Source organism: Austrofundulus limnaeus, unplaced genomic scaffold (genome assembly GCF_001266775.1).
Source record: "Austrofundulus limnaeus strain Quisiro unplaced genomic scaffold, Austrofundulus_limnaeus-1.0 Scaffold24, whole genome shotgun sequence".
Classification (NCBI taxonomy): domain Eukaryota; kingdom Metazoa; phylum Chordata; class Actinopteri; order Cyprinodontiformes; family Rivulidae; genus Austrofundulus; species Austrofundulus limnaeus.
The window spans coordinates 1,974,234-1,980,530 of NW_013952426.1; positions in this window are offsets into that span (position 1 = coordinate 1,974,234).

A 6,297-nucleotide genomic window follows, 5' to 3' on the forward strand; every position below is an offset into this window, starting at 1 on the left:
AAAAAAAAAAAAAAAAGAAAGAAAAGAGTCCGTCAGCTGGCAGCTTCTGGAGTGACGAAACTAACCAAAAAATTGCCTCTAAATCATCTGGTGAGTTAATTATCTGCTGTGCGCAATGTTCGCTTGCTTTTTAGTAAAAAAAAAAATCAAAGCCATTTTCTTTTATTTTATCTTTATTTCACCCGTCGAGGACATGCTCCTCCCACACCTCGCTGCTGCTGCTGCTTGTTCTGGTCTGAACACTAGTGCGTTCTTCGGTCTGAAAATAGTGCGTCCAACAAGAGACGTTTTGCTCTTTTTGGCCGCTCAAAATGCGTTCGGTGTGAACGTAGCATTAGAGCGAGGGGAACCAAAATCAGCAYCAGTTTCTATTATTTGTGCAAAACTTCACAACTTTTAAACATGGAACGTTATTTAAATATGCAATTTTGGACAAAAACATGTTTTTAGACACAACTATAAAATAACCCATGAGTGATGCACTTTTATATTTTCGTGACAGTTAACATTTTGTAGTAACTATTAGCCCACCTTTAGTCGTTCATCTATGTGAAATAATAGAGTTTTGACGCACTTCAAAGGATTTTTTCAAAGATCTGCTCTACATTTGGGTACAATTCCAATTAATTTAACACTTTAGAATAAGGAATTATTACTGATCCAAAAAAGTTGAGTAGGTTGTCTATATGAGTTACTCTTTGTTGAAAAAACATGTTTTGTCTCTTCTCCAAGAGAATGTTACGGCAGACTGGTTCACCCCAAAATCTGGCCCCCGGCACAAGCAGAGTTAAGTTGTGTATGCTGTTAAATGCCAGGAGGACTGTGACCAGTTATACGTCAAGGAACCAAAGTAGTTGTTATTGAAAAGGATGGCCCAGCACCAAAGAGCAACGTCATCAGGCCAGGATTCTCCAGTTTACGCTCATCTACAGACCAGTGGTCAATCTTTCAGGGATGAAGATGTTCTCATCCTTGAAAGAGAGCATTGTTGGTTTGAGAGTGGAGTAAAGGAAGACAAATTTTAAAGAGAAACCACCCACTTTTAAACAAGTGTGGAGTTATACGTGTCCAGTTGACTCAGCCCTCTGTGAACTATAGGTGGTAAGCAGTGCACTAACGATAGTTAGGCTGATGGTCCTCATTTGCATGTGAACAGTTTTGATTGTCATCATTAACTTGTGCTTGTAAGTGGTGAGTTTAACTGTAACTCCTCAGACAAAATAAATTTCTTGGAGAAGAAGAAGAATTTGTCCAGAGAACCTACTCAACCTCAGGGGATTTTTCTACCTGGATTATTGAGAATTTTTGCTGATATTTAGCCCAGTAGTGGCCAGGTTTGAGCAAGATGAATGAACTGTGTCAAAWATTTTTGTTTGCTTATCACATGGGTCTGCAACCTTCAGCTCTGGGGCCACATGTGATTCTTTGGTCCCTCTGTATCAGCTCTTTGAACCATTGATAAAAACTAACAAGAAATTGTGTTTTGTTGTTGTTTTTTATATCCATAACTAGAAAAGGCTAGCTTTAGCAGTTTTTCTGTCAACTGTTTGCAAATATCTGATGGATATTAATACAAGGAATGAAACATGTTCCCAACCCTGGTCCTTAGCCCACTATCTTGCATGGTGTATATGTTTCCCTGCTTTGACACACCTGATTTATATGAATGTGATTAACAAGCTTCTGAAGAGTCTAAGGACCTGCTGAAGAGCAGGGAAACAACAAACATTCATGATAGTGGGTCTCAAGGACCTGGGTTTGGAACCACTGAATTAGATCATGCAAGTAGTTTGTTGGCCACTTCAATAATAACTTCTAGTCTTACAGCATTGTTGTTCTCTCAAATTCATGGGCCAGCAGTTGATAACCACAGTTGTAGTATGTTTTGAAGCTTCAAACACATTTTGTTATAGAGCCAAAGGGAAGAAATGGCTATTCTGATTGTAAAGGTTGCAGACCATTGGCCTGTCATGATGGCTGCTGGATATAAACCCCCCAGATGTGATGTCATATATGCTGTATGTTACCCCACCTCTAAAGAAGAAGAAGAAGAAGAAGAATCACCTTTGTTGTCATTATAATTTGCATTACAATGAAATTTTGACAGTTTAGATGAGATCACCCATTTTAGGAGAAAGACACACATAACAAAAATTGAGGAATGGATGAACAGGTCTTGCGCAACCCGGTCACGCTACCTTTTGCAGCTTGGAAAGACACACAAAAGGAAAGGTGAGTTAAAAAAGGTTGCTCTGATCCTATCTTTACGCATAAACACAGAATTATCTGCACAAAAAAAGACTCGCTACAGAGCAAGACGAGGATGGGGGGAGGGGGGTGAGGCTTGGGGTCAAACACATTTCACTGGAGAAGGATTCAGTGGAGCTGGTGACGTTTAGGTTGATACTCCATGCTGGAACCCATCCAAGACCCACCAGAGTCCAGAGACTGATCTTATCGCCTCATGCTCAGTTCACAGAGTTCAGGGTTTCCCCTTCCTCCGTCACAGCCTTCAGACTGGTCCAACACTCAGATGACATGGGGAAGAAGGGAATCAAGCCGTTGTTTACATATCCTCCCAAGGATTTTAGATAAACTTGCCAACCAAGGTCAGCAGCTGGGTTTCGAAAAGATAATACACAATTGTTTTGGGACAAGCAGCCTTGAATTTCTGGCTGCTTTCAKTTCCACTGCATCTCTGAATATGGCGAAAAAAAATCCAAATGTTCCAAATTCCGTGTCTTCTTGCCTCTCACCGTCTGAAACTTCACCCGGGTGTAATCCTTACATCCCAGAAGCACGCTCCTGGGCAACGATTCTCGTCAGAATCATATACAGTTTGCGAATTATCTCCCCCAGCATCTGAGTCTGTGCATTACCAGAGCAGGAGATTCCATCCATTTTCTCTGACAGCCTTTCACAGACCTGGACTGCTCTCAGGATCACATTAAATTTCTGATAACTCAGAACTCCTCCACAGCCGATCAGCAGGAATCCAGGTATCATAAATCCAAATATATACAAATCTTCCACATCTTCAATGGAAAGCAGAGTCAAACAGATCAGGTTCCAAGCCCATAAACCGCTGATGTGACCAGCTGCAACCATTCTACTTGGACAGCTATGTTCCCCTCATTCCAACCCTACAACTTGAGAGCGGTCTCTTCCTCTTCTTGTGTTTACATTTCACACCCAACATACAAAGCTTTTTGGTCATGCTTCATGCCTTGTCTCCTGTTTCAAGTGTATTGGTGTGGCAATAACTGAGCGCCACACACAGGCCTGGAATTATTACTACAGGATTTTGTGTCATTGTTGGTGTCTGTGTGAATTGAAACACAATAAAAACAGGGCTGTGTTTGTATAGATATATTTTGAGAAAAACGCTTTTTCGTGTGGATGAGGCATGGAAAAATGTTCTGAAATAGATTACTTGTGCATTTTTTTCATTGCGTCCTATCCTCTTACAGCACAACCAAATAAATTACACAGTGATGTCACAAAAGCAAACATTGCAAAACGTTAGCTAGTTGATTTCCACTGACATTAACCAAAGCATTTTCTAAGACAATAGCATGGTCTAATTTCAGTAATGTGCAATATTCATATTTTATTAAAAAAGGGATCCAAACACACACACATTATTCTGCAATTAAGAAATATATGTATGAGATGCTCAAATATTTTTTTCCAAACTACTTAAAGATAAATGGAAATAAATAGAAAATTAAAAGAAAAAAATGTGAACTGTTCCTTTAATCTACTTATGAACCATAGAACTTCCAGTTCCACTGGCACAAAAGGGAGACAATCAATTGTTTAGGGTAATTAAACCAGTCTATCACAACTAATTTAGGCGTGACCACTGATGGTGGAAAATGCTGCACATAGCACCTTAAACTCCAAGCTGCCTCAGTAACTCGGGCAACGAGCCAGTGCAGCCATTAACACCGCGACAGAAATAGGCCACAGAAGCCGTCGACAGCATGCATTCTGTTGTTGTTATCTTTACTGCTTCTCAATCCTTCCTGACAGCCTTACCATCCTTTGGGGAAGGAAACGGCAGCCACTGGTGATTAGAAAAGTGCCCACCACCCCCTCTTCCTGCCCAGGGAGTGGAATTATGCCTGCATTAATATTTCATATTACACAGGAGGAACCACATGTGTGCTCAGCCCTTTGTCTTTATGTCAAATGAAATGTGCTCAACAGTCGTCAGTGGGTGAGGAGGGGCGGCGAGGAAAGGGTCGAGGGGAGAAGGAGAGAAAGGATGGGGGGCTCTGGAGGATGAGAGGAAACGAATGGCGGGCAGGAGACAAAAACCAGGACTTGCAACTTGCAAGTGAGGCTGCAGTGAAAAGCTAAGAGGGAAATGGGGGGAGACCAAAAAACAAAAAAAAACAGACAAAAAAAAAAAAACAAAAAAAAAAACAAGCGACAGAGAGAAAAAAAGCACATAAGCACAAGAACAGGTAAAAGGGAGGCAGATAAGGAAAAGAAAAATGGATGCAGGAGAGGGGCAGAGAGATACTTTGGTGATTTGAATAATATATAAAGGTAAAGATCTCTGCAGGGCTGAGCAAAGGACAAAGAGCTTTGTTAAAAGAATGCCTTGCTCTCATTTACACAAGAAAAGGAATAATTACTGCAAAATGAAAAGATTTCTGATATTTCAATTTAAATACGTTGTTATAACATAAAAAACTAAAGACTCCAACAACCAATTACTTGCTCTCTTAGTAGCTAAATCATCAGTTTTGGATTGGTTTTGTAGCATGATGTTAATGCTTTAAGAAAAAAAAAGACTTTCAAGTGATAATACATTTTTAAAGGGGGTTTTGTGGAAAGCTTTCTGGGCTATTTGGCTGATGACGAAATTCAGAAGGAAATAGACTTATTAGACTCGATTGTAGTTATTTAAATCCATGACCACTATCAGGTTCGTGGGGTTTTGAACCCAGGATGCAAAAAGCAAACCTCATGAAACTCAAAGGTCAATCAGGAAACTAGTATATTTAAGTGTTGTTATTGCAGCAGAAAATACTTCACAGCTCTGGGTTCAGCACAAAGAGACAAACCTGACATGGAAATCACAACAAACCAACAGATAGACACAGAACATAAGGGGTCACTAACGAGCAACAATGACACACACCTGGGGAGGGACAGCATCAAACAGGTGAGTGTGACAGGCTGGCAGGAGAGGGGAAACAGTGATGCTGGACTTCACTAAAGAAAGAACACAGAGTTCATAATACTTTAATAAAACAATACACACAAAGTTTAAACCTGGACCCTGACAACACTGCAAGAAATAAATAAGCATGTATGAAAAGACAACTAGTTGAGCCTAAATTATTGTTCCAACTACTAAAATAATCTATTAGTCAATCATTTTTATTGTTTTAAATCTGCAAATTATGTAACTTAAACTTTAATGTCCCCTGTGTACTTCTTCATTTGGTTTTGTTTGCAGAACTCTGAACTGTCTCATTCAGTTTACTAAAAAAGGGCCTCATAACCCAAATTCAGCTTTCTCACTTAGATTCACCAGGAAACAGATCATCTGAAGCCTAATGATGTTTTTACTGTGCAGATCGTGGGAGACGCTTTTTTTCTTTCTGAAATAACTTTCAATGTTGAGATTCACTCATTCATCTTTTCTTGTGCTTTGATTTGTTTATGGTTGCAGGAGTCAGAAACCAGTCCCAATGTGGGAGAGGTGGGACACGACCTCGACAAGTCGTTAAAGTCTATCCACTGGTTTAGAAAATATCGTGTGAACAGACCCACAAACTAACGCCCTTGTCTTTGGCAGGAGGTAATACAGTACTTGAGCCTAAATAATTTAATTATTTAGAAAACCCATAATTTTATGAAGTGTAGCAAGTTGTTAGGAGAGAAACAGAAAGAGTAATAATCGTTTCTGTCCTGCACTACACTTTATAACCTGTTTTGTTTTTTTAAATTCAAAACATTATTTTCTTTTTGCCTTACTTTCAAAGCGTTCTTGAAATTACAACTGTTTTAGGCCCTTTCACACTTTAATATTTTAGACAACTTATGCCAACTTATGGAAATTTTAATGTCTAAATTACTGATAAAAGTTAGATTTTTGATCAACTTGTTAGCATTACAACATGCCTAAAAGAAGCTTTCAGGTTAATTTGTTTTTAAATTCCATCATCTATGTAGATGTTAAAAATTTCACAAGTTGGCTTAAGTTGTTGAAAACATTACATGGGAATTTAAGGCAACTGAAGCTTGTATTTTTTTTATTTTGGGCTAGAAATCTTC